The sequence below is a fragment of the Trichogramma pretiosum genome, unplaced genomic scaffold (assembly GCF_000599845.2).
Source record: "Trichogramma pretiosum strain Unisexual culture from Peru unplaced genomic scaffold, Tpre_2.0 scaffold42, whole genome shotgun sequence".
In the NCBI taxonomy this organism is placed as follows: domain Eukaryota; kingdom Metazoa; phylum Arthropoda; class Insecta; order Hymenoptera; family Trichogrammatidae; genus Trichogramma; species Trichogramma pretiosum.
In genome coordinates, this window is record NW_019641653.1 from 736,381 (window position 1) to 757,309 (window position 20,929).

A 20,929-nucleotide genomic window follows, 5' to 3' on the forward strand; every position below is an offset into this window, starting at 1 on the left:
GTCAAAGATTCATTGCGTGCATATTGTTTACCCATTAACCATGAAACAATTCTTAGTCAATGGTTAATCTTCTATTACTATAATAATACTTTCGTACATGTGCATTCAGACTTTCAGTACGAAATATCACTTTGCGTGCCCAGAGCTTTTTGGCTACCAAGTGTTGTCACGACATCTATTTAAATCAAATCTATCATATCATATCTAGCTATTCTATAGAATTATAAAAATTTTTTTTTCTACTTCATAAATAAAATAAAACATTTTTTTTTATTTCAAATTTTGATAATATTTGATAAAAGTTACATGAATCGTTTGAAAATGTATATTTTCGAGTATTTTAGAAATTCAGATTTTGCTCATAATTTTATATGACTGATAACTGTGACATTTACTCAAATTTAACAATAACCTTGGATACATTCGCTGCATAAAATATAATTTATTTCAAATTTGGATAATATTTGATAAAAATTACATGAATCGTTTGAAAATTTATATTTTCTAGTATTGTAGAAATTTAGATTTTACTCATAATTTTATATGACTGATAACTGTGATATTTACTCATATTTAACAATAACCTTTGATTAGTTCGCTGCAAAATTTTCATAATGGTTTTATTATTAATGCTAGTATAGGTCCAATGTAAGAATATAGATTGAAAAACTTTTATTCTAGACATTGTGAGCCATTATATTTTTTTTATATATTAGCAATGATTTTACGAAGATGACATATGTCGTTGACCGTGTGAATGTGTGTAATGTAATAAATTAAAAGTGTAGTGCCACGAGCCCTCAGACTCGGCGAGTAATTATTTTCGCGCTGGCATTAGGTATAATACTGCATTTCAGTAGGAAATTGAGAAAATTCCCGTAGCATATAAGTCGTCCGGTAATATATATTAGACATATATACGTGGCTCAGTTCTCGGTGCTAACAACAAATGTAGTATTCATCAACCGCAAAATATCTTTTCTTTATTTCTTTCTATGTCTTAGACTGTAGGTAGCTCTTTCTTATACTCATAAAACATACAAAACTCATCAGGCAGTAGTGCTGCTGGCGTTGCTGCACTCGAGCACGGTGCATTTTTCAAGCTACTTTTTTCGCTCTTTTTTTATTCCACATCAAAGACGCTCGTGCTGTGCCTTCAGCGGCACGAAGTAAGCAGCGGCAGAAGAAGAAGTATTTAATAAAAGGCTCGAGCCGAAGAATAATTCATGCGACAGGGCATATCCATTGCGTTGCGTCTGAAGTGTACAATACATATACATGAAACCTTCTGTCATTCTCTTACTCTTTTCTCTTACTCTCATTTCCAGAGCATATAAGTATATACATATAACAGTAGCACTTTTAAAGCATGTGCGCGAAAATACAGGCGTGTGTATGTGTATATAGCAGTGCAGCGCGGCACTTGTACACTGCTGCCGCTATCTCTTCAATCTCTCCTCTCTCTCTTTCCTCCTTGTCGTGAATCGTCTTCATTTATTATTATCTCGCGCCTCGCTGTCTGGTTTGCATAATATATCAAGCAAAAGCGGCAACAGTAGCATCGCAAGCTCGCGCTCTTTCTCCTCTCTCTTACTCTCTCACTCGATCTATGCCGTGCTTGCGTGGCTGTTACTGCCGCTACTTCTGTTACTGCTAGTGGCGGTGGTGGTGCACTTGGCGAACACCCCAATCGAAACCCCCAGAAACGCGACAGTAGCAGCAGCAGCAGCGGCAGCTGCTGATGTACAGCCGCAGAGCATACTTGTATACTCGTTTGCTGCAGAGGAGAGACGGAGGAAAAGGGAGAAATTTCCTCCATCGTTGTCATCGGCGGCGTTGGCGGCAGCTTCGTCGTCGTCGTCGTCGTCGTCGTCGTCGACGAACTTTCCGTTGACTCAAAGTTTGCATATATACAGACACATACAAGAGAACGTGTACACAGACGGGACCGATACAAATACGAGCGCGCACATTCTCACACTCCGGCACGGTAACGCATCATCGCAAAATTGTGGGCTGGGGTAAGGCAAAAAGTAATGAGTAAACATGTCTTATTATACACGTATGTGTGTGTTTGCGCGAGTTGGTGGTGCCTCTACGCGCCGTAGCACGCGCTTGTATACTTTAGTCTCGAAAGTTTGCAGTGCCGCGCCGCGGCAGCTTCGATTTGTGAAGGAGATGTGCTTCGGGCTGAAGGTACATACACACGTACACACAAATGTATGTGTCTCTGCTCTGTACGTGTGTTTCTATCTCGTTAAATTCGCGTGTACCGCAAAGTTTACATTTGGCGCCGCTCAGTCGAAATGTGTCCCACGGTGCCGATGGACGAGCTCGCAGTAGCATCAGCCAGCAGCGATAAACACGTCGCTTGCATTTGGGAATAATTTGCAAAGGCGCATGCAGGCGATATAGCTCACATATGTATCTCTTTCTGCCATTGCTTCTATCCTCCTTCGAGCGCGTCTGTATATATGTGTATGTGTGTGTGTCTGTGTTGACGAAATTCGCGCATGCATATCTTCTTCAACTCGCAGGAAGTTCCAGTATATTCCTACGAATTTACGACCATACTTCGATGCAAAAGAAAAGTTTCGTAGCTCGAGCGCAAAATTTGCCACGGAAAACTTGCACCACGCGCTGCCACTGCCGGTTGGGACAGGGAAAAAAATCTTGTTAGTATAAGAGAATGCAGTGTATAAGTTCACATACGCGAACGTACAGCGCGTGTGCGCGTCAGGATGTGCGCGCAAAAAGAACGGCGCGGCGCGTGCGTCCCGGTTCGCGCGCGATAGCTCGCTTGAAATATGTTACTCGCGTGATGAAGTGCGCCGCGCAATAGAATGAGAGACTCGAGAAGTTTTGAAAATGAGCTTTTTATTTTTATAATAGCCCCGCGTGGCGCGCACCACACACCGGTACCCGATAGTACACAGAGATACATTGAGAATTATTTGTTGCGGGTTGGATTTATTATCCTCGCGCTTGTCGAAACGATGAATTGCCTATTGCTGCGCGGGAAAAATGGCAAAATCGCGAGAGAGCTTGGAGAAGAGGAAATTATTTTTCAAAAGTTGTTTATTGCGAATTTCCAAGAGTCGCGGTTGAAATATATCATATTGGTATTTTTAGCCTGGCAAACATGTATTTTTTCGCCGCGCGGATAAACGCTCGAGCGGTCGAAGAAAAATGATTAGTTTTATTTTCAGCTTGTTTCCCTTTCTTTTAACCGCGCGGCTTACCGCGTGATTCGTGAAACTTTTTCGATGAAAATACCAGACAAATTATAACACATTTGATGGTAAATATTGAGCCTGTTTTCCACGAACGATCTGCGATATCTCTGACAAAAAGATCTGCTGCAGGAAAATATTTCATACGCGCTGAGAAAAATTTAGTAAATATAACCACTGATCTCGGTATGTCGACATTAAAGTTTGAAAAAATGAGGTGTATGACTTTGCAAAAGGATATCGTCGTGAATGTCAGTCAGATATATGTTAACATTTGTGAGCTTGTTTCATTGGGGCAGTAACTTTTTGAGTAGTATAATTAATTAGCAAAGTACGCTGCGAACGCATATTATCCGTATAATAAAAAACCGGAACCGTAATTATTAATATATTTTGCTCAAGCTTAACGTCTGTTCATGATGACATAGTCGACGGGTATTTATCACCACTGGTCTGGAAGAAAGTCCATTTACTATTCCGAGAAAAGACAACCTGTTTGTTTTTTTTTCCTCTCTTTTTCGTTCAAATACGCACAAAAGTCCGCGACTTTTTCGCTTGGCGTTTACGCGCAAATGTACCTAAAAAAGAGTTTAGTTCAAAGAAAAGCAGTATAAGAGCTTGGGCAAAGCGAAATAAAAACTATATACTCTGTTCGACCCTCGAAAATGAAACGTGCTCGAAACTGTCAATTTCACACCTCTGTCTTTATATCCTCTCCTCTGCGGTTTCAGCACATTTTACTCCCATTCTTTTCGAATCTCCTTTTTTTTTCTTTCCTCGTTTTAGGAAGTGTCACCTCCTCGGAAAATAAATCTTCTGTGAAAGTACGCGGGATACAAAGAGTTCTCTTATTTGCGCCAAACGTGTGCAACCACCCAACCAGCACCATACCCCCACAGAGAGACATCAACAAACAAAGCGGGTAATTTTATAAGGAAATTAAACGGCATATTGTTTGAATTTATAAAAGATTGATTTACGAGGACTCGCGGGAGCAGGAGAGAGTCACAGCAATGCGATACTGATACAAGATATCAGGGCAATGAAAAAGCTCCACCGCGGTGAAAGACCGGCGATGAAAGAAGTCGCCCAGTCATCAGTTACACCGAAGCCTCGCGAGCGGGTAACTCGAAGAAAAAGTTGCAAGTCACAAAACAACCTTATAATATACACAGTTCCAATTAGCGGCGATGCAGTGGCGACGACGCTTCGAACCAAGACGGCGCTCGCGCCATACCAAACTATATCTTTCTGTCTGCTGTGTATAAGCGAGCGCATATTTTTCACTATCATCGTGCAGTTCATTTCTGTTGGTTTTTTACCTATATTATATACCTCGCAGCTATTCTGTTGACGTAGTCTGTAGATTAGTGCCCCCCCCCTGCCCCCATTATTATTAAGCATATTTGACGCGGGCTAAGATCGGGGCTAGCTTCATAACGGCGAACATACATTTGATTAATCATCCATCAGAGATTGGAAATTATAACGTCGATCTGATTATTTTGTGGGTGTCTGAGCTTGTTGATGCTTTATCGTTTATTAATTTCTCTCTCTCTCTCTCTCTCTTTCTCTGTTTTTTTCATTCTTGTAACACGATTGAGTTTTCGTCACGTATAGATCAAACGATTACAATACGAGTAATTATCTGAGATTAATCCAATGGGCTGACAACTCAAAGATTTCACTGAACATTTTTTTGTTTTCATTTGTGAGATCCGTCGTAGATAAAAAGTCGCCGCCACGAGCTAACTCTGATTTTTTCATCAACATTTGTTGATTTGAAATCCATAATTCTCTCGAATGTAACCGGAGATACATTTGTCTTTGTCACGAAATTTAAGATGCATACATGATAAGCAAAATAATTCAATCTGTAATTATTAACTCGTATGTTTTAAAAAGCCGTTTTTGGATCTTTGAACGTTTCAACATCTTAGGCATGATAATTTATCAAATGAAGTAACTCAATATGATATCATTCGAGGAAAAATGTTTATACAACACCAAGGGGTAATACACACTTTGATTGGACATTTCTTTTCTACAACGTTTTTAAAAAACGTTCAAAGCACTGTGCTCGTGACAACGGACTAGCAAGATCAAACCATTTTTGTTGAAATTTCATTTTGAAATGTCTCACTGTCCCCGGGCGAACTCTCAATCTTAACTGTCCTCCTCCTGACACGCGAGCGATCTCGTAAACAGCGCGCGCTGACCATTCTTTCCGTCTCTGCGTCGCAACTTCCAATCCAAACTTATACTTTTATACAAAAAAACTCAACATCGCGATAATATAAGAAATTTTTTACTCGTCCTCCCATTTCTGATGATGGAAAAGCAAACGCGTGACAGCTCGGACAATAATACTCGTCGTCGGTCTTGCTCTGACGCAATCAGTTGTTGGCTTTAACCGCAACACACGAGCACAATAGGCTGTAAAACGATTTTTTCTTGCTTTTAGCCGACCGTAGCTCGAACGACATAAATACAGGAGAGAGCAAGAGAGAGAGAAAGAGACAGAGAGGGAGAGAAAACAACTTGACGTGAACTTGAGCTCATATGTGTGAGCCGAAAGGATCTAGATGCAATTACGAGCTCCCCTCATTGCTGCCATATATGCTGATGCATGTCACCGAAATTTTAATGTGAGTCTGTAAGTCTACATTATGTCACATATAACTGAAAATTACGTTACAAGGTAAATGAGCATTACTGCAAAATGTTAAATCGCTTTTTCGACAATGCCATTAAAATTTATAATAAAGTTCAATTAAAGCAGATAATTGATGCTGTATATTTACTTTTTGATTAAATTGAAAACGTTCACAAGGCCGAACAATACCTTTTTTTGATTTTCAATATAACCCTCGTTCAGAAATAATTAAAAGTTGTCTACATGCAGATGTATTTAACTGATAAATTCAATCGAGACAACCTCTCCATAAATCCTACAAAATTTCAAAATTAATACATATTCAGTCACTTAAGCTCGAAAAGTTCTTGTTATATTCAACATCGCAGCGTTTTGCACACAAACGCCAGAAACAAGTTTCATAAATACATAATACACGCATTGTGAATTTATTCCGATAGAGTATCGCGAAAAGCTTTAACGCCTTTTGATTTTTAAAAGGCGCGAAACCACGAAACTTACGATATTTTTTCGAGTGAGCCGCTCACCGTTTCATAAATATTCAAACTTTGATATAAACTAAATCATTTAAATTAAATCGAGCTTAAAGCGAGAAACAAAGGACCATAAAGTTGGCGGCGTGCGCATTGTGTTCTCGTATACACGCGTAGTATATAGTATTTTCAGCCCACACGACTTCTTTCCCCCGTTTTCGTCGCCGCCGCCGCCGCAGTCGAGCGCAGGCGTGCGACACTTTGACAGAAGCTGTCCGAAAAAATGATAAATTATGCAGTTGAACCTCTCTAATGCTCGAGCGAGCTGCGCGACGAGGTTAAACGTTATTATTATATCGTTGCCTTTCGCACGCGTTGCAACAGAAAAACGATATTTTTTTCGTTCGTTCGTTCGTTCGTTTCATCTTAATTGTAGGTGTGTTACATAACGAATATATCTATACCCAGTCAACTCTATTTACATTGCAAATAATACGAGAGCTCGCGCGGGTTCGGGACTCGTCAAAAGTTGCTATTGTTTATGCAAGGTATTGGCAGGCACACGCGATCACAATTATTGGAATAAAAAAAAAAAGAATATCACTGCGAAAAATCGAGGGCGGAAAACAATTTTTTTAAATAAAAAAAAGTACAGGGCACAGCGGTATATTTTCTTCGCGTTCCTTCGTCTGGATATATACATTAAATAGAAACTGCACTGCAGGCTGCAATGTCGCGCGCAGCCTTGCAATAGCTCTTTTGTATGCAGCCTGCAGCAGCAGCGCGCACAATATATATAAGAGGATGTAGAATAGTCAGTCACTGTAAAATTTGAAATCTCTGCCGGAATTTACGATCTCTGGCGATGCTCATCGAAATTGAACATCGATTTTCTTCCGGATATCCTCGCGCATGCCGAGGGAGCGGGGATATATATATAAAAAAACGGGAAGAAGAAGGAAAATACGCCTGCTTGCGTGCGCGAAATCGAATTTTAATTTTCCTGTTTCTTGATACGGACTCGACTTGAGCTGCCGCTGCTGCTATTGCCGCTGCATGTTTATATCGGGAGACGCATAGGTATACACGCTCAGAATATGTGAAATTTTCATTCGCCTCGGTTGTATCTTTTCTCGAATTGGACGTGTATGTTTCCTATTTACTCACGGAGCGCACACACTTGGCCGATATTATAATATAGTATGTGGCAAGTCGCGTGACAGTTGAATTTGTCAGATTTCTTTCTCTCTTTTCTATATTACATAGTGACGCATTGCCATACAACGGTGGCTGGCCTTCAGTATGCTATAGTACGGGAGTACTATTTTCGCGATAAATCATGCATTCAACTACTTCCTTCTTAAGATAATTGTGTCGTCGTCGCTGTGCGAGCTAATTTTTGAAAGGATAAAACGAATTATTTATTCTATTTTTTACTCGCGAAAAGAATCATGTAAAAGTAAGTAACGCATGTTTTAGGTATAAAAGAAGTTCAATATAATTGTGTGGAAATATTGAAAATTTAATTTTTTTTTTAAATATTTTTTTAGAATTTGACACTGTTTCTCCATTTTTTCAGAGTTGATTGTAGAAAAAATCAACCGGCAAAACATCGCACTTATTACACATACATATATTAGGAACTTATGGAACCAGCAGCAGTAGCCGCGATCAAACACGAGTGATATGAGGAACGTTGCGCACGTATTATTATGATTATTATCAGGTTTCGAGCTTACAAACACAGTGGCAAAGTGCAATAATTGCTGTCATACGTCTTCCTTAATTGTCCCTAATAACGTTTCTAATTACAGCTCCTCCGAAGTTTGTGGAAATATAACGATGCCTGGCTGCCGCGTGCGCCACCACAGCTACTGTACGCGGCGAATCAAGCGAATTAATCGCCCTCTTGCTCGTCGCTGCGACAGATTTTAGCCCGCGTCGCGTAAGATTTTACAACAAAAGTCTGATATCGCCGTCGTCGGGCCTGAGATACGTCGGAGATTTTGATTTGATGCAGATAAAGTGGCTGTCGCGCGATAATCTCTCTCTCTCGCTCGCTCTCTCCACTGGCGTCTAAGCAGCTTTGCAGCGAGTTTCGGAAAGGATTTGTGTCAATCGCTTGAATTATGCTCCCCTCGATAATGCTGAGCCGATAAGACCGCGACGAATCGAGCGCGGCGCTGCACGTACTTTATTATTGATCAAAATAGCCAAATTTTCGGCTAATTATCGATTTCAATGCGCCGAGGGAGCAAAGACTGCAGAGGTGGATGGACGGCGGGCCAAAATTCGGAACGACAATCGTTCCCTGCGCTCCAACATACACAATGTTATATCGTTCGCGGAGGGGATACATTCCCAAGGACTGCGATCGTCAATTAAGTTTAATCCCGAGCGGTAACGTCGGGGTGAGCGCGATTCGACGTGTAAAATCCTTCATAAACGCGCGCAAAATCTAAAATTTGCATTGCTCGTAGCGGCAATATATGTGAGCTTGCAAAGGAGGTGGCCGCAAGTGAATTTCGGGGACTACTGCCTCGCTTATATAATACACAAATCTTCGAAAATACGCCCCCGCCCGGCCGGCCGAGCTCGCGATATTTCACCGAACGATTTTCGATAATCTGCGAAATTGCTGCGCGAGCTTATACACACATACGTATATACGTACCGAGCTAACTGCAAGCGCACTCGCACGCACGCACATACAACGAAACGATCGATACTCGGGCCGATTTCGTACGTGTGTATAGTCGTGCTGCAATACGCGTATGTGTGTGCGTTTATAGCTATATATGCATACACACATGCGCGCACATGTACACACGATACGTGTATACAAGTCGAGCGATAAATTCGCGTATTTGCGCAATTTGAAATTCGCGGAAACTTCGTATGTCAGCATTATTCCGCACAATGAAAGGGTCATTTCAAGCAGGGCCAGCACGCTGTACACACACATACACACACATACACGCATGCAATCCGTGCACAAGCGCAATCGTACGTACACATAGGTGTACGCGCTCTTATACGCTCGGCGCACAGCACTCGTTGTATAGGTGCGATTTATCGTAGAGTCGTTTATCAATATTTTATATTCAGCCGCGGAAATGCCATAGCCCATTCGAATGGGACTGCTATATAGTATACACGAAGTGTACGGGCTACGAGTTGAATACGCGCCTGCACAACGCAAAACGAAATTTCAGCTCCGACGCTCTTTTTCCCAAACTCCCGGTTCTTTCTTCTCTTTCCCTTTCCTCTTGCTCTTGCTCTCTCTCTCGTACGCAGTGATACTCTGCAGCAACTGTGTATCCTTTTTCGTCCTTTTTCTCGCTTTTACCCTCCTGCGAGCGCGCGCCAGTTTTCCTTGTGTGCTCACCGGTCGGAGCTGAGCGTTTTGCTTCCGCCAGCGCGAGAGAGCTTTGTGTATGCGTATACTACACCAGCGTCGTGCGTCGTTGGTCGGGAAGAAGAGGAGAGAGACGCGAATCCGCAGCGACGCTTGGCACGCGCGATGAGGAATGTTCTTTCTAGTCCCATCCCGCGCCCGAATTGTTTTACATTGTTACCATCGCGACGAGCCAACTCTACGGACAATTAATTGTTTTGCCATTGAAAACTATTTTTTTTATCTTTCCTCCTCCTTTTTTTTCCTACGGCTGCTCTGTCAAGCACGCGTGTAAAAGGTATATATAGGTACACTGCGTATGCTTTTCAAAATGACTACCAAACTTTTCTCACATTGGAAAATTTATCGCTTTATTTTTGCAGCTGAAAGATACGCATAGTTAAAAAACTCCGTGCACACACGCGCGCGGCAAACTTTTCAGTACGTTATTCACACATTTTTTTGTTCGCGCATTATCTGACCTTTTGTCATGTACCGTACAGATATGCCGTTTAATGGTCAAAAATACGAGACGCGAGTATTTTTTTATTCCTGTTGCCTATTTTTAATACTTTCGAAAAAGCTCCGGAGTCTGCATAAGTCGAGTTTGAATTTGATGAAAAAAAAAAACCGGCGCTCATATGCAAAGCCCTCGCGCACACTTATGCCGTCAAAATTACCCCGTGGAGACCACCTAGCGTTCGTGTATACGCAATTTCATGAAAATTACAACGTTGCATAGCATACATATGACTGTATACACGCGCATATTCGAGAATTGAATTTTCCGGAGAAAATTTTTTCTTATAAACGCTTTCCAGCCTAGTGGCAGCTATATCTCGAACTTTCGTTATAATATTCATCAAAGATACCGACTCGGTGCAGCAGAGTCAGCCAGCCGAGTCCCAAGATTATCATAAACTTTGTATTATAAATGCTAAGTGTATACGTCGCGCGAGAGGAGGGGGAGGAAGCAAAAATGTTCATCTCGTCTCGTCGACGTAATCGCTTGGGTTGAACGACGTCGCGGCGCGCTGCTTATGTTACTATTAAAATTTTTTAACCCAAAGAAAATTCAACGTCGCTGCGCTGCCAGCCCACACGATAACGTTTACTATTCATAAACCGCTTGCGCACGCGCAAGAAAATCGCGATTATCTTCGAGGATAAAGGGGCAAAAAGCTCGGGTGAGTTATTGCGACGCTCGGCATTTTTAATTAACTCATTACTCAGAGAGACAAAGGTCCCTCTGCCGTCGTCGGCTTCGTCGTCGTCGCCGAGGCCATAAACCGGGTGACATTCGCATTCTTGGTCAATTTTCTGTCGTTATCTGTAATTCTTAATGACCCTTTTCCTCGGCGCTCTGCAGCTAGTATTAAAAATACGAGAATCACATAGGACAGAGCTTTAAGCTTTGACTTGGTTGTGCACCATTACTATTATATAGTAATCTCTCGTTCTCTCTCATTCTCCCGGCGTTGGGGCCAATATATACCTCTTAGTCTCTCATATCGCCGTTACCGGCGCCGACGACGACGAGCTTTCATCCTTCCTATATCCTCTCAGCTACACGCGCACAACGAAATATTACGCAGTTCCTCTCAGCTGGTCCAAACTTTCGAACGTGAAAAGGCTATATGTAGTCTCTTTCGGCAAATTTTTTCGTTGTACAGCTCATGACAGTCGCGGGTGCTACAGCCCCTTCGCTATAGGTGAAAGCAAAACTCTTATGCCCTTTAGAATATCATCCCTACGCTAGGTACACATAGTTAAACTCACGTATGCGCGCAAAACGAGAGAGAGAGAGAGAGAGAAATGAGGTATACCACGGTGTGGGTTGCCTCCTGAGGTTAAAATTACGAGCGAGCGTCGCGTCTTCCGGCGGAATCGCGGGTATATACTATACGGCGGTGAGTGTAGGGTCCAGCATAAGCTTATATACGCGCTATATTCAGAGTTTCCGACAGCGGTGCGGTGTTGGTAGTCCAGCAAGGACGTGTAGGGCCACCCTACACGCACACATACACTCACTCACATGCACACACAAGGACACGTACGTTTTATGTGCCGTGCGCGTTGAGCACCTGATTTAGGAGCTCATGCTCTATGTAGCTAGCTCGCTCGGACCTTTCTTCTCTCGTTCTCGATATCGCATCTACTTTTTCATTGCCGCGCAGTTGCCGCACGATGCGGGAGCCGTTGCGAGGATCCTCGCATGTGGGTGATATTATACGCATAAAGCTGCAAAAATCTTGGCCGCGCGTCCGTATGGACTTTTTATATTTATTATTATATACGGCGTATATATGAGGTATCTTTTTCGATGACGAGCTCTCTTTGTGCACGCAGGCTGCCTTATGTGTGTGCCCAAAAGCTTAGCCGGCGTAGTCTTTGAAAACGGATTCACGGCTGAGGAGAGAGACGCCATACAGAGAGTCCGAGAGTCTTTTTGCTATTGCTTTTATATATATCTCTCTCTCTATATACGTACACGCCAACGAATCCGTATGATTAAGACTTCAATATTCAGTGGATGCGGATCCATTTCGCCTGTGTGTACGCGTGGCTGCAGATCGAATATGGTCTCTCTCTTTTACTGTCGCAGCTCGTAAGATTGCTCGAAATTACGTTCGTCGCGTCGGGCAATCGTTTGTGTCTGCTGCACGTATATGATACACGTATGTAGATGCAAAGTCGTTTCGGCTGAATGCGTCGATCGATCACTATATGGCCGCGTGGACATATAAAATTGTGTCAGCCGTAAGCTTTTATTAGGCTACGGATTAGGAATGACGGAAACGATTTGTTTATCATATTGGAGCCATATTTTTTGCGCTTTGTTCATTTGCAAAAAAAATCCTATGAAAATCTCCATAACCACATAGTTATTATGTACATATTATTTAAAAATATTTTATTTCTATTGAACGAACTGATAATTACGAAGAGACTCGAAAATCGTAATCATTCTGTCAGCGACCCTTTACTTCGGCAAATAAAGTACTTGTGAAATCTATTATTCATCGCGTGTACATAATGTCTATCGGTGCGTGGATACGCGCCTGTACAAGCGTATACGTATGCGTATAAAACAAAAAAGGTGAAAAGAGCTCGACATCGGCATGAGCCGCAGACAATAGTGCGCAATCGTTTCGCAGACATCACGCTGGCGCGCGCTAAAACGGATGAAAAATAAAAAATAGAAAAAGAAATCAAACAATTCAAAAGCCAACCCCTTGAACTGTATTTACTCAACGTCCAGTTTATGAAACACTCCCTCTCGATCCACGGCCTGTCTGTATCTCTCCTCTTTTCCACCTCCTCCGATAGCGGCAGCAGCAGCAGCTGTATTCAAAGTCAAAAACTCAATCAGACGCTCATTGAAGCCCGTGGCGAGGCAAAGTAATGCCCTCCGATTACCGTCACGTTTTGGATCTGCTCGTCGTCCCTTAGGGAATATATGTCTATATACATTCAGCGCGTCGCATTCAAGCGTCCGTGCGAGAGCTCCATCTCCCTCCCTCTCTCCCTCTTTCGGCATTTGCCGCGATTCAGAAAACGTCGCACGGCGTCACCGACGACGACGACGAACGACAAACTTTGACCCGGGCTGTTTGGAAGGCATCGATTCTTGCGCGAGAAAAGCACAAGTTCCACAATTAAATTATCCCGACCGCGTGAACTGCCGACTATATATATATAGCTTCATCTACGACCCTTGAATTCGCGTGCGGCTCCAGCTTATATATACGTATATCTACTAGGTACCGCGTAATACACAAATGTACAGGTATACAGCTACCAAGGCAATAAGTACTTAATAAGGCTTGCGCCACGCCGTATTCGCGAACAAAACTCGGCACTTGAATTTGAATTAATTATCAATGTCGTGTTTTGTACAGGAACACATTCGTCTTGCGGGTGCGAATATCGGCGTGTATACAGGGCTGGTGTGCGCAGCGCAGTGACGGCTCGCGTTGTTATATAGCTTCATCAATGATTCAATGCCGGGGATATATATACAGAGAATTCTGGGGAGAAGAGGCGCCTGCAAATTCGCGGATGAGAAACGAAACGTCGAGCCGCAGACGCGGCGCGGAATAACCTAACCGATGAGTATGGATTCGAATTTTGTAATCAATATCCCAGGGCTGCAGAGAGAGAGCAAGAGAGGAGAGGAGGGCGTGATCGCGCTTTTCTCGTTGTTCGCTTTCACTCTCGAAAAGAGAATAAGAGAGAGGAGAGAAGAGATGGCTTTACGCACTTAGTAGTGGTAGTAGTAGTGGTAGTAGTAGTAGTAGTAATAGTAGTAGTAGTAGTACAACAATGACTGCGACGAAGCGAGTACATATAGAGGCTGCGCGCCCGCTCCGAGCTTCGAAGGACGAGTAGGACGAGATGCTTTTGTATGCATGAAAGAACTTTCTAATAATTTTGTATGGGCTATTATTTCTGGCGGTGATTTAATGGCGCGCGAGGCACTGCGAGCTGCGCAGGAGCTCGTGCCTCATGCCACCGTGCCGCCACGCTACTGCTTGCCTGCCTCAACCATCCGCACGAGGCTCTCGAGACACGGCTATGATCGCGAATAGATTTCCATGTAATTGCGCGTTTCCGCTCGGTGCTTGCGCGCGCGCGCCCGCGTATAACTTTACAAGCTCCCTGTGCAGTAGTACACGTATAGTAGTAGTGGTGGTGGTGGTGGTAGCAGTAGCGAGCTGCAACCAGCTGTAGTGGTAGTGTAGGTGCAGAAACGTGGAAATTTTCAACCCTCTTCCTCTGGCCGATCCAGCGCGATCATCCAGACTCGCTACGCACATCGAGACGAGATCCATTATAGTATCGGCTTGTAGTACCGACGACATCTTTACCTTCCTCATTTCTTTTTTTTTCCTTTTTTTTCCTTTTTTACTACGTCGTATACGCACGCGGGGCTATATGGATACAGGCAAAACTGTTTGCGCAAAACTTAATCGCCTGGACGAAATCTCGATTTACGAGTAGCGTACGCGTCAGTCGATGCTTGTACCGTATACGTGATAGGCTGCTGTTGCGAGCTATACACGAGGCCGAAAACGAGAGAAAGTGAGGGTATTTGATAAAAAAAACATGTCATTCGACGTTTCTGCGCTCGATGCGCGATCATGTTTTATTTATACATCCACGAGCCCGCGCAGGAGGGATCCTGGGCGATCGGGAACCCTCCTGCAAGACTACTACTCTTTGTCCGTTCGAGGGTGCTCTTTTTGGACAGTTGAGGGCTCGTCGTCGTGTTTGCATTGGTGCATGGAGGTGCTCTTGATTTCGCTTTGCTCGATAAACAATGTGTGCGCCTTGATCGATGCGTTATAGTTCAGCAGCGGTGTTTATATGAAAACGACTCGACTGTATGAGCTCTCTTTTTCCAAAAGAGTCCGATATGCTTTCGTTGTTTTGAGAAATTTCTGAGATTTTTTGCGTGTTGGACGTTTTCGATTGAATAACACTTTTCTGTATATATTACATTCTCTCTTCGAAGCACGATCATTTTCATAATGTGGAACCTATTGAATGTACGTGAGGGAGCATAAACGTTCAGAGCTACAATCTTCGATAAAAATAATAATAATCAACAGAAAAGTGGAATGGAGCAATGTTTGGTGTTCGATAATATATTTCTGGGAATATTTTCTTTGATTTATGTTTTTTTTGAAACGAGAAAAGGGAAAATATTTCTCGCTAGCGTTTTCATTCGGCCCCTGAAATTGCGCTCCTAATGAAAATCTAGAAGCGGCCTCTCAGAGCTTTTTCATCTTTAGGCCGTTGCGGACGAATTCCCGAGGACAGGGAGAGAGAGAGAGAGAGAGAAAGAAAGAGAGTAAAGCCACAACCTGATTACTCACGGTTCAATTTGTCTTTGAATCGGAGAAAATTTGCGGAAAATTACTTTAATTTCTTCTCTTTGAGGGAAAAAGTTTGTCGACTCATTTCACTCTGCACGAGATCGGCGCGCGCACGAGTATAAATATACCGTGGGCTAGGGTTTAGAGCAACCGCACAAGTAAATAGCGCTTGATCAACACATTTTATTTGCCGTATGTCCATTGATTTGTCAAACTCGATCGAGAAGAGAGAGAGAAAGAGAGAATTTAAACTTTTCGTCGAAAGTTGGTATTTTACTTATATTGCCAGTCTGCAACTATTTCTGCATACCAAGGCGCATTCGCGGGTAAATACAACTAATTAGTATCGCGCGGCAAAAGAAGCACGCATAGTTATATTCCACATTAAAAAAGCTACCGCAAATGCAGGCGTGCGCGGCTCTGCAAGAAAGCGGACAGTGCAAAAGATTCCCCAAGTAGCAGAGAGACTTGAGCACTTAATTGCCCGAGAGAAATGGGATGATCGTGATTTAAGGGGGGAAAGGTACCTTAAACCTACATTTATGAAAAATTTATTAATTATGAAGAAAAAAATTTTTTTTGGAATACACAGAGGAAACTCTGTTTTCTTCACTCTTTTTTCAAAGTTTTTCTCTGTGGAATATGAAAATTGAGGTCCCAGTCACCATAGAACCCTCCTCGATGAAGCAAGCCCACAGTCCTGACAGGTACCCCTGTGCCGTAGGATCCAGCTAGAACCGATGATTCAATCATGGTCCTTGGGGTCTCATTTTGATCATTAGATGTGTGGTTACAAACGCAAGCACTTTCAGATTTTTTAATTAGTTATACACAATTTGCCAGCCACATATACACATTTATTCATTAATATATATGATAAAATGACAGATTATGCTACATCATAGCCTGAAAAAAGTGCTCATTTGTCCCAATACCTTTGAAAGTGCTTGCGTTTGTAGCCATTCTCATGTAGAACAATCCCTGAAAATTTCAGCTCATTTGCTCAAACGGTTTACATGGAAAGTTACGGCAACAAAGCAATTTTGAGATAAAACGTTCCTGCCCAAGAGTTGAAAAAAACCAAAATACATCAATATATGTCATAATGATACTCTCATGTCACTGAGGCTGCTTTAAACTTTTTGGACAATAAAAAACAGTAATTCAACTTGAAATTTCAACATATTAGACCCACAAGGACAATGTTCAATAATCCCAGACAGACACACAAAGCCAAATTATAAGTTTTACTAAAATGTTAGCATACGCTAATATGGGTTTTATGTGGAAACTGGTAACTAAGTTGATTATGTCCAAATCAACTTTTCACACTAATATACACAATCTCACATTAGAACTTGAACTCAGCCCTCTACCTATATTCACTCACATTCATAAAACAACAATCATTGGATCTATAGTTGGAAATAAAATCACTCAAAATTGATCAATTATCACTAATCTTGGTTATCACATGCAACATACAATAATATACATGATACAGTTATATACACATACATAAAGTACAGTGACATACATGTACACTGATGTATATATGTCAATTTACATATGTACTGCTGTATTTCTTGAATTTGAACTGCTAAAAATGTAACATTTTTATAACAAGCTATTGAAGCATCTTCATAGCTTTATTATAAATCACTATGTCAAGTTGCAAAGATATAACTTCACTGTACATGTACTTTTTTCACTTTCAAAAAAATGTAATTTTTAGCCATTGGAAAATCAAGATGCAGTCAGCAGACTGTTATTGACATTTGATCAGGGCTCGCGCACGAAACAGAGAGAGACATAAGATATGCCGAAACCCACGTGCAGCGAGTGGTGGCGTTACTGTACACCTATAGCCATGTAAACAAACAAATTTCTGCTAGATGTACTCTAACCAAAGAATAAAATGAGTATCAATAGACGGCGCTACCGACTCATGAAAGTCTCGAGATTCATGAGAGAATGGCAACGATATATTTTTAAATAATCGTAAAAGTATCGGTACTGAATAGGCTGTACATCACGGTACAGTTAAAATTTTTAAATTCCGATCACGGCACTGGAAAGCCGAGGAAAAATCCTATCAAAAAAGTCAATGAAAAAAAATTTTTTTTTTTATATTTTAGGTGCCTTTCCCCCCTTAAGGCGCAGCACTAAATCGAGGGTAAATTATAATTAATGCCACCGCGGGAGAAAGAGAAGCGCGTGCGCGCGACGAACTATTTTTGCACGCCAGATTCGCGATCATTAAAATACGTATGCGACGATACATGCACGAGTCATTTTTGCGAGGAAAAAAAAAGAAAGGAAAAATCAACGCCCACGGCGCCCGCACTCGCGAGGAGACTCGTTATAATGCCGTGTAAGAGTGTAAAACTCGCGCGCTTGCTCGAGCTCAGTCATAATTTTTGGCTTGACTATTCGATGAGAGATTAGCCCTCTGAAGTTGCTCTCACTGCTATACTGAGCCCGAGCAAAATGAGACGCGTGCGACGAAGAATATCTGCATAAAGGAAAATGATTGGCGTCGTCTGTTTATTAGTGTACTGCGTGCAGTCGACACAAAAAGGGCATAACATAGCGACTGCTCGCGCGTCAAAAATTAGCAGCTGCCGCGGTGACGGTAAAAAAGCCAAAAAAATTCTATAACTTGAAAAACAAATACCCGAAAGGCAAATTCTTTCCAATAAAAATGTTGATATATTCTAGGGTTATTCGAGTAACAAATTTTTCGAGCCTTACTCTACTCAAACTCTATGAGTCGGTTTTGAATCAAGTTGTAGATGAGTCAGTCAATTCAAGTATACCCGAATGTTTTCGGATACTTAACTTTAGGTGGATACGCGCTTTTTTGAGAGTTTAAACTTTATCAATTACTTTGAAGTATACATTTTTTTAAATATTCATATTTTTGGTATGTGTAAGTATAGATAACTTGGGTTTTGATAAGGTATTGTGATTAATGAATGCACAATTTGAGATTTTATGCTTCACATAATCATATGATTATCAGTAGAAAAATCGAAACTCATTTTTTAAATTTATTTATTTAAATAACATAGAAAATACACAAAATTTGCTAACATCAGACATAAAAATACTAAAAATGTGCTATTCACTCTCCCTGGTTTTGGTTCGTAGTCGCCAAGCAAATATTAAACAGGTCTTTGTTATTTAGATTCTCGATGATCATGTCACAGCAAAGAATTGGCAGTCGGTAGTGCGTCAACACCATGAAAGGATCCAGTGCCCATCGCTTGAAAAATCCTCTCCAAATTTTCTCACACAGATTTTTAGCACAAATCTCTTGATACCTATCGGGCAAAATCCCTAATCCGTCTGCAGCTTTGAAATATTTGTAGCTCCAAAAATGAAATCTTTTTTTAAACACTTCAGGTCGTACCCGTAGGAAGTCGTAGAGCGACAGGCTCTGATCTATCATTTTCTTTTTCGCTGTGTTCGTGAACTCCTCGTCGTTGTAGCATTTTTCAATATCGGCCCAATTCTCGAACAACTCATACTTATCGAAAAATTTCATGATCGTGAGGGCGTCGCTTCGGTTTAGTTCGTAACCTTCTTTCTCAAGAGTTTGGACGATTAACAAAGCGCCAGACCATAGTTTCAATTTCTTATAATAGTTAGATTTAGAACGTGGCTCTTCTAATTGGACGCCAAAATAATCCTCCGTGGGGAAAACGAAGTTAGATAAATCAGCACCAAGATCATGCAGGAGTATATCGACCGCACACGGCATAAGATTCGCTACAGCCCATTGTAGTGGCGTTCGATCCATTTTGTCCCGAGCGTCAACAAGCACCGTGTGCTGAAGCTCGTTATTAATCTCGAAGAATGTCCTTATTGATTCACAAGGATTCAAATTGTCATAAGAACTCTTGCAAAGTTTGCAAAGTTTGTGCAGAGGAGTCGATCCCTTGTTGTTTGTCGCATTCGGATCGGCACCTTTTCTCAGCAGCAATTTGATCACTTCTTTGTTGTTTAACAATGAAGCGTAGTGTAATGGTGTGTTACCGACCTGGTCCCGGGCATCGACCTGCACCAGCTGATATCTGTCTTGGCTGAGTTTGAAAAACATTTCCATCAAGCCAACATGGTTGCTTCGCTGGAAATAGTCATCGTCACCGTCTTTCTGGCAAAGAACGTGCAGTGGAGTCTGTCCAAGGAAGTTGGCCAAATTCGGATTGGCGCCGCTTGCCATCAGCAATTTGACTACCTCCACGTTGGCGTTGATCAGTGCTAAGTGTAGCGGCGGATTAATTGATTTATTGTGCGCGAGACAATTGGGATCTTGGCCGAGCTTTAAGAATTCCTGAACTACCCAGTCAAGGCCATATATGCAGGCCACGTGAAAATGCGAAATATCTTTATCGCTGTTGTAATTCACATCATATCTATCGTATATTTTAAAAAGCTCACGGAGTACATTATTCCAGCAGTTGTATTCGAACTTGTTGTCGACGAAGTGATGCACTGGTGTGGTTCGGAGCAACTGTGGCCTACCGCTTTTATAAAAGCAAGGCTTGTCTTTGCAGCCGCTGCTAGCCATGAACTTGATGAACCGTATGGCGTGACATCCACAGGAATCCGTCCCGAAATTTATGAACTTCGTAAGAAGCCAATCAATTTCATCGTGCTCAAAAAAGTCTTGGAGATTTGGATATTGGCCCTTCCAATGTAGTATCATGTGCTTGAATTTACGGAAAAATTCTTCCCGTTCGTTTTTTATCTCCCAATGAATATCATTGAGTAACTTCTTCAATCTCTTTACTTTCCTTTGGTTAATTTTATCCATGCGTTTGAAATCATAATCGTAGCCTCCATTTCCATCTTCACCATGGGAACTATCAACAACTTCGCTGCAGGAAGACATGTCAATTGTTTTGCTCACTCACACACAATACACAGTTGCTTATAATATAAAATATTTAACTACTTTGAAACACTTATTGCAGTCTATGAGATATTCCTAGCTGTTCACATGGCAGCGTCGTAACGTGTACTGACTACGCACACGCCATGATCTATATAGAAAATAAAAAACACATGGTTGAAACTTCTAGAGATGCAAGTAGTATACACGGTTATAGTAACAGTAGCATACGGCTAGATGAGAGCCCCGCCCCTATTTCGCTGGAATTGGACTTTCTAATTGTTACCAAATGAAACATGAACAGAGACAAAGATACACATGGCTACAGAATAGGCTACTTTCACCTATAACTTGGGTGCGACTGCGATCGATATATAGGGACCATCAG